The sequence below is a fragment of the Myotis davidii genome, unplaced genomic scaffold (genome assembly GCF_000327345.1).
Source record: "Myotis davidii unplaced genomic scaffold, ASM32734v1 scaffold606, whole genome shotgun sequence".
Taxonomy (NCBI): domain Eukaryota; kingdom Metazoa; phylum Chordata; class Mammalia; order Chiroptera; family Vespertilionidae; genus Myotis; species Myotis davidii.
In genome coordinates, this window is record NW_006298635.1 from 776,833 (window position 1) to 786,418 (window position 9,586).

Here is a 9,586-nt window from a genome sequence, read left to right on the forward strand (position 1 = left end):
CTCAGCCTTTCTGAGTTACTCAAGAATTGTTTTTGTACCTCCAGTGACAGGAAATCCGTTTTAAATGGAAACAGGCTATTCCACACTTGGATGCTGACATACCAATATGTTCTTTATAGAACCAACTTGATATGATTTTGTTCATTAGCTCAATGTTTCCCTCATGGGGATAGCCAAAATAAGCTTAGCCTCTTATCCATATAGTTCTTAAAATATTGGAAGGCAGATAATGAGTTCCTTTTTAATCTTCCCTTCTCCAGGCTAATTATTATTAGTTGCCCTTAGAACTATCCTATACAAAATAAAAACAAACATGAATCATTAACGTCAGTGGTGGGCTCATGCCTTAAAAGCATGTTTTCTTTTTCAGAATTTTGCGAAGTATTTCTATTATTCCTCTCATGTGTTTGTTAAAACTGTATCTCAGGCATATAGATTGCTTAAGATCACACAGTTGTGCTATCTTTTTAAACAAAATTGGACTGTAATCGTATGCCTTGAGGCAGTATCCTTTTGAAAGTTGATGAAATCAACATCTCCCCAAGTTCATGTAAATACATAAACCTAAACATGGGGTTAAACATCCCGTAAGCCCCATCCTTCCATCCTTGCTTTCAGATCCTCTGTAAACCTATCTGGACCTCAAGTTCAAACTCCTTTTTGAAAGAAATTAAAGAGATAAGGCTGAAATTTGACCCTCTTTCTCCCCGTCGCAGTTTCTATTCTTCCTTGGACAATATCCTAACTCCACAAACTCCAACGAAAGGAACAAGTCCCTGGGTTTGGATGGCCGAGTAAACGCCCTACTGCTGTGTTTTCACACCAGAAAATAGACTTTACTGCTAAAGAGTCAGAAAGCTACTCTGTAATTTTCCATTGGCTGAGTTCTTCAGCCTGGGATACTGTGGAGATTTCAAATCTAGCCACAGGCATGCAGTAAGCAGGTACCGCCTGAGCCTGGATTCCAGGAAGACTCAGCACTTTCCACAAAAGAAAGAAGTAAACATTCTTGTCTGGTAAGAAGATAGAAAGCTCCGGGTCAAGAAGGCAGCAGATGTGTGAATCTCAAGTTTTCCAAGGAGAGGAGGAAAGATTGCCTTTTGAGCTATAATTTTCAGTTCTGTGAAGGTACTGCAACCACAGATCACCCCGTGCGCTACTGTATTCCAGGCATTGATTTTTGTGATGAGGTATGGGGCGTAGGCAAACACTGAATTTTCATTAGCTCCTTAGGGAGTCTGAGCATCGTCCCCAAACCAAACTGTCCTGAACATATTAAGAGATCATTTAGATAAGCTGGCTGGATGGAACTTAAACAAAAGCAATAGCAATAAAGCATTTCTAGATGAGTCGCTAATTTGAACTAGATAATATCAGTGTAAAAGAGCGACCCAGACAAAGCACTTGTCTCTCCTTGAATCCAAGTTTTAATGGGAGAACTGTGTCTGTTGTTTTCTTTTCTTCTTCTTTTGTATATGTTTTAGACAAAAAGGCACCAGGAAAGCTTAAGGGTTAAGAGATAATGGGGTGGGGGCGGGCTGGGAGAGGTCAATGGGTGAAAAAGGAGACACATGTAATACTTTCAACAATAACGGATTTTTTTAAAAAAAAAAGGGGGAGAGATAATGAAAGATTGACATACCTATAAGAAAGAGAGATGACTATATGAGAAATCCTAGTCTTAGTCATTGGTACTATCTTATGTACTCAGCCACCCAAGTAAGCATTAGGAAGAATACTGATATCGAACTATCTCTGTGGCCCTTGTCAAACCCTACTTGGCACTATTCTACTTCCTTTATTGTCCGTATAAAACTATCTGCTTTCTGAGGTCAGAAATACTCTCTTACTCACTATAGCATCTATATGCCACATGGGATGAATGGATTGTTTTGTTTCACTTTTTTTTGGCCTGGAGACATTAAGGATAGTATTTATGTATAGTGTAAATTTTACAAAAAGTCCTGATAATTACAATTGTCCCTGAGATATTATTAGATAGCACAAAATAAGACAATGCTTTATAGAAGACATTATGTTGTGAAACTTGGTAAAATTCAATGAAATGGGTGATTCTGAAAATCATAATCTAATTCTAATGTGGAGAATATAAAGATAGAGTGAGCAGGCAAATTACGATATAGATCCTACCTTTCATATTGCATACGACTGAAACACTAAAAATGACATCAAATTCAAAGCGTTTCTAGTTCCTAGGCTTTTAATTCTTTAAGATACTGAAAAACTGTAAGCATTACCCTGAGTATTTTGGTATATAACATCTCAGAATTTCATATTTTTGGTAGGGTTCTGGCTTAGGAATTAGGTTTGAAGAACACTTGTAACTCAACACTGTATGGTTTTAGGAAATTTTGATTGATGCTAATGATAAACAATTTTGAATGGTTGAAACTAGAAAGACTACAGTATAATGAATGGTGTTTTTTTTTATCTTAAATCCCCTATACCTAGTATAGGAACTGGCTCTTAATAGGGCCTTGATAATGTATATTTTGGTGGCTACAACCTTCTCTGGTAAATATAGGCAATCACATTAAACACTACTACAATCATGATTACAGAATATACCCAGCATCTCAAAAAAGGTTCCTCGTGTCCCTTTGAAGTCATCCTCACCCTCAGTCCTAGGCAACCACAGATCTGCCTTCTCTCATTATTGATTAGTTTCATTCTTTCTTGAATTTCACCTGTAAAAGCACACAGCATGCATGCTTTTGCACCCGGCCTCTTTCACTCAGCATAATGTTTTGTTCCCCTCCGTACAGTAATTATACACCAATTATTGGACTTTCCCTCTGCAGCTGCATCTCCAGGAGTCCTGTCCTGGTTTCTGATCACTGTGGTTGCCCTCAAGTCTATCTTTTGCCCTCAAGTCTATCAAAAAGACAGCAGATTTTCTTTCAAATATGTATCGCCTCACATGTGCAAACTGAAAACAATTAAACTGGAAAGCTCAAGAGTGTTGACCATGGGCCCACCCTCCCCCCAAAAAATCTGGTTTTTTGCTTTCTCTTTAGTGCCTTCAGTTAGATGTTATACATAATATATTACATATATATCATATATGACACATATATTATAAATGACAGATATAGATATATGTGTGTGTGTGTGTGTGTATAAAGGCTAATATGTAAATCCTATAATTGTACAAAAAATCTACTGTATCTTTGAAAAATTTAAGGTTTGTTCTAACTTTTCAACTTTCAAGGGTTTTGTTCGCTTGTTAGTAGCACCGAAAAGACATCAGGGCTGAATCACACAAATGAGTAGATAAACACTTCCCACACAACAGCATCACCCAGGTACCGAACTCTATTAATATTTGATAATCATAATTTAGAAATAGATCTCTCTAGTTATATGTTACATATGAGAAGTAAATATTAAATTTATCTACAACTTTAAGTGGGGTTACAAATAGAAGTACTTTTTTTTCAATAAAATTTATCCTTTTATTAAAAGATTCAAGCTTCTGTTATAAACATTACAAAATAATAACGATATATAATAGAAAAGGACATAGAAGGTTTCTAATTTGATCTCCCATCAAATTTTGCATAGAAATCCTTTCTGCAATATCATAGGCATATATAATCATCCTGCCATTATTTTAGATTAGTCCACTGTTAGAAAACATTGCTTTTAGAAAGATACTTTCTATATTGAGTTAAAAGTTCCCTTCTGTAACTGTCACTCATTAACCGTAAGTCTGGCCGCAAGAAAACATAAAGGATGAAATCTCCCTTTCATGTTACAGCTATTTAAATATTTCAAAATAATTACCCTTTCTACCCAAACCTTCTTGGACTAATATCCTACATATGAAGTTATTTTCAGACCTTTCTCAACACATAATAACTCTCTTACATATGAACTCATGCTCATGTATTTCCTTTTTAAAAGGTTGCGATTAGAACTTAACACAACACAATGCATGTAATCAGACAAGTGCAGAATTAACCGGGTCCATCACCTCTCTGAGTCTGAAATTCCACTTGAATGCTTTTTTTTTTCTTACCTTGACTGCCAATCAAATTGGCTTGCAGAATATTACTAAAGTTCCCTTATTGTTATGAGTATTATTTAAATATTACATCAATATATTAAAATATACTAGTGTTCTCAGGAACAAATCTATATTTAAAGCAATATACATTTAGATTACACATATACTTACTTATATGCTAGTCATAGGACCTTATGCTACCAGTAAACACTGAATAACAGATACCTAGTTTGAGTTTAGTTTTGCCATAGCTGTTTGCCTTCTGACAGTTTTCATGGTGCTTTTACATATGGCTCTACTAGTATCCATTTCAGTGTTTCTCCCTGTGCCTGTCTTCTAAATAGAATGTTCTAACTCAGGTGAGAAACCAGTCATATGCGTCCTCTTGTCCATGTTCTCCCATAGCGACTCTATTACAGAGGCTGACCACTTTCCCTCAGTGGAAGATAGTACTGAGCTAATTAACTAAATTCTACCAAAGCAGCTTTTAATTGGGTTATTGTTCTAAACTGCTGGCAGTCAGGTGATGAGCTCACTCTCAGAGCCTTTGATAAAGTGGGCAAGGAAGGTTGAGGCGTCAACTATTGAGCCCATGTTGACTCAGCATAAACATTAAGCATTTTCCCAGGCATTTTAAAACAGTTGCCTATCTCCACTATGCATGCTTAATTTTATCTTCTGTAGTTCCCAAAAGGAAACTTGTTTTTTTTCCCTAGGTCGAGATTCTTGAATTGTGACCTTCCCCCTGCCATTCCTCACCCCCCACACACATACATATGCTTCCCATCATATAGTCACATAGGCTGGTTCATGGCTTTTGTCTTGTCTGCTTTATCTAAACTGTCTTACCATCTGCATTCTATGGATTCCTCTGGCCCTGCTTATCATGCCCCACTCCTTTGGGCAAGAATCTCATAACCACTGCAACCTGAGTTTCTTATACTCTGTGGGAGTTCATTCTCTGGAAGAAAGGCAGCTAAAGGAAGTCCTTCTTAGGAGAAGTAGTGCAAATAAAGGAGCTCCATGTCCTTCTCCCTCTAAATTATAAGAAAGGGCAAGGGAAGCACGCACAGTGGAGTGAGGGAGCAGCCACCTTAATTGTCTTATCCCTGTTATTGACATCGCATCAGCGACACCACAGCGTCGGGTACATCATAGTCAAGAATGATCAGGAGTATCCAGTCAACACTTGGAGGCCAGATTGTTAGGAAAATGGGTAAAATGGAAGTTGGCAAAATGCACCTAATTGTCCTTGACATTTTGAACTTGAGGGAAGGGCTCAGAGTAGAGTACTTCAGGGCAAATAATTAGCAATTGAATAACTAGCCCATTTAAAAATTATCTTGTATCCAAATGGCCATACATGCCTCAAGTGGCCACAGGAAATACCTGCTAAACTATTTTTCACGTCTTAAAAATTGATACTATAGTAATAACTCTGAACGCTTTACAAGTAGGAATGCTTTGCACAGAGGATGGAAGTATCAAAGGTACCAGGAGGACCATCGTCTAATGTATGAAACAGAAACTCAACTTTGTACACACAGTCTGAAAAGTAGGACAGGGACGGGAAGGCACAGGGAGAAAATTTTTATAAGGGGTTACTTGGTAAAACTTAACAGCTTTCCAATGGGGATATTCTGGACAGATCTTAAAAAGAGATGACAGTTGGCATCATACTCTCTAGGTCCATCCATGCTTTGCAAATGGTAAGATTTCATTATTTTTCATGGCTGAGTAATATTCCATTGCATATACGTACCACAACTTTTTTATCCACTCATCTACTAATGGAGAATGGCTTGCTTCCATATCTTGGCTACTATAAATAATGCTATCATGAACATAAGGGTGCATATATTTTTTTAAATTAGTGTTTTGAGCTTCCTTAGATATATACCCAGAAATGGAATCACTAGACAGAGAAAGATTAACACCACATGATTTCACTTATATGTAGAAATCTTAAAAACAAAATAAATAAACAAAATAGAAACAGACTCATAGATACAGAGAACAAACTGAGGGATGCCAGAGGGGAGAGGGTTTGGGTGGGTTGGTTGAAAAAGGTGAAGGGATTAAGAAGTACAAATTGGTAATGACAAAATAGTCATGGAGATATAAAATGCAGCATAGGAAACATAGTCAATAATATAGTAATAACTATGTATGGTGCCAAGTAGGTACTGGAAATACCAGGGGGATCACTGTGTAAAGTATATGGTTGTCTTAATCTAAAACACCTAAAACTAATACAAAATAATATTGAACGTAAGCTGTAATAAAAAAAAATAATTTGTTTTAAAAGAGAGAGAGATGATCATTGGAGTGGTAAGATGATCCATAACGGAACTTCTATTTTTGAGATTCTGTTACTTGTGATCCTACAAAATTTCTTGCTAATCAAGCTCTCTTGAGGAGGAGTCTTAGAATCAGCACTTAAGCAAGTTCCAGGCAAGTTTAACGCCCACTGAAGTTTCAGAACTTTCTGTTTAGTGTTTGCCAGTTTGAGGAAGCATCCAGCGCTGCGGTTTGGTTCCAGTGAGCTATTATCTATCCCTCGTTACACACATCACTCCTTGTGCCGTAGGTTCTCCAGCCTGTCATACTTCAAAGGCTTATGCGTAAAAGGAAGAGGAAATAACAGCAAAGTCTCAGTGTTTCCCAGGTAAGATGGTTTCGGTTCAATGCCATTCATTTTCTTATGTTTTCCATAAATATATAAAAGAAAAAGAAAATCTGAAAATCATACTGCCACACAGGAAATAATATTTTGCTAAGTGTCATATTATGTAAGCATCCCAAATGCTATTAATATCTGTGGCTATCTTAGGAAATATTCACAGTGTCTATAACTCTGAATAGCAAATTCACAGAAACATCAAAAGAGCCTTCACTGTAATTCCCAAGCAAAAAGATACTTAGCAACCTAACTATAGTTTAACAAGGAGTCCAGAGCTGCCTATCAAAAACTATTAGATGTGGCCATAACCGGTTTGGCTCAGTGGATAGAGCGTCAGCCTGCGGACTGGAAGGTCCCAGGTTCGATTCCGGTCAAGGGTATATACCTTGGTTGCGGGCACATCCCCAGTAGGAGGTGTGCGGGAGGCAGCTGATGGATGTTTCTCTCTCATCGATGTTTCTAATTAGATGTGGGCTCAAGTAAAATTTAAAACTTCTTGAAGTTTTCATCTGGAACGCTGCTACCTCTCATTCCCACCCCCTGTTTGAATTAAGAGTCCCAGTGTTGAGTCCTAGCTCCCTAGAAATAAGGACTGCCTGTTTCTTCAGACGGCCATCCACACATTTTGATAGTAGTTGGTCTAAGAGGTGTGAGGTGATATCTCACTATGGTCTTGATTTGCATTTCCCTGATGATGAGTGATGTTGAGCACCTTTTCAGGTACTTGCTGGTCATTTGTATATCTTATTTGGAAAATGTCTATGCGGATCTTCTGCCCATTTTTAAATAGGTTTACTTTGATTTTTGCTTTCGAGTTGTTTGAGTTTCTTATATATCTTGGATATGAACCCTAATTGTGTTAAACATTTCACTATTATATGCGTATCAGACCATCACTTTAAACACTTATAGACCTTAAACTTATACAATGTTTTATGTCAATTTTATCTTTACAAAGCTAAAAAAAAGTCTATTCAAAAAAAGTTCAACTTAGAAAACAGAATTCACACAGTAGGATCCTTTATTATCCTTTTTCTTTAATGCTCACTTGAGGGTGAACATTTGGAAGTTATCAGTATATTCATTTAAAGACGTATCCTTTCAACCTAAAAATTCTACAACTAGCATATATGCATTGATTTATTTTGTTTAAATGTTCTACCACTAGTAAAATGTATTGATCCATTTACCAATCATTGAGATATTGTGATTGCTAAAGATATCCAGCATAAACTGCCTCCACTTCTAAAAAAGTTTTCTTGTCCCTGACACCCACTCATTGTATGTTCTAGTTCCAATTTCACCATAAGCTCTGGGCTCTCAAGAGCCTAGGGTGGAAATTTTGATTGATGTGTTGATGGAAGGTGTAAAAGCCTTGCATCTTCAACGCTCTCCTAGAATCCCACCCCAGCCCCAGTTCTCTTCCCTACCTTGCTTCTCTTTTCCTATCTTCACTCTCAAGGTCTACTATTTTCTCTTTTCAGATTCGTGGTCTTCATATGTGGTCCCCCAACAGAGAGAAGGAGGGCTCCCCACCCCAAAGCTAGCATAGGGCCCAAGAGGAGCAGGTAAGTGGTAGCACAGGCCTGATACCATAGACTCCCCCACCCCTCATTTTTGCCCTTAAGATGCTTCTTCTTTGGTTTATGTATAAAAGTTTGGAACAGAGTGTGTGGGCCTTGAATAAACATTCCCAAGAGGCCAATATGCCAGCTTTCGTTCGCGTTAGGCAACATGAATTTGTCCCCATTATAGAACAGTGAATAAAAAATAAAAAATAAATCTAACAATGAATGAAAAAAAAATCTAACAAGGTTTAACTTAAGCTATTAGGAGAAGGGGTTGCCAAAATGGGTTTAAGCTCTAAGTCAAAGCTGATAAAAATAAAGGGGAAAATGCATAAGTAAAATAATGGGAAGAATATCACAAGTTGCAAAAGTAGAAGAATGTCATGAATGTCCAAAAGAAGGCCAGGCGCAGTAACAAAACGCATTTTCGTGAACACTCTCTTGGTAAGGCGCAATTACTCTTAGGGTCAGCCAAATTACATATTTAGGCCTGAGGCCTGGGAGCTTATGCTAATTTGAACAGCTGTTCCAAAGAGGTTTTGTGCTATTTGTTTGACAGACTAAGAAAATGGTGCTCACTAATGGTCTAAGTTGCTGTGACACAGACTGATTTCCCTATTGTTAAAACTTTCTTACGATATCAGTTGCAGATATCTTTGACAATTTGAACCTATTCTTCAGTGTTGACGTCCTAAGGAAATATTTTTTCTTCAAAATCTGAAATCCTCATTTGAAAGAATATTATCATTACGATAACCAACTTCCCCTCTGTTTTCTTCCCAAGCAGCATTGAGAAATGGGGAACTGTGGGTTATATATGCATAAATATCCCCATTGTTGGAAGAAGATACTCATCTTTGTTTCAGATTGTCTTTATTTGGAGCGACTCTCCCCTACCTTTGGAAATAAAGGGGATGATTACATTTTATTCACAAGAAGGAATTTATACGACTCATAATGTTGGAAGAAACAGCTGCTTCTCTTTACTATGGCATTTGCTTTCTTTCCTTTCATAGGAAGTCAGCTGGGAGATGCTACTAAATATTGGACTGAATGAAACACAAACCCAGTGTGTGTTACTATTTGGACATAATTTTTGCCTAGTTGTCTTTCTGGAGGAGAGGAAAACATCCTTAAAATAATGTCTCATTGGGACAAAGAAGATAGAAGACAACAATCAAAGTGAGAGCTGTTCAGCTGGAAAATGTAGATGAAATGTGTGAATTAATAACGCAACTGGAAACACTGCATTTCTCTAGCAGCTTTGAGGGAAGCTCACTAACAGGGGTCTGGGGAGCAAATCTC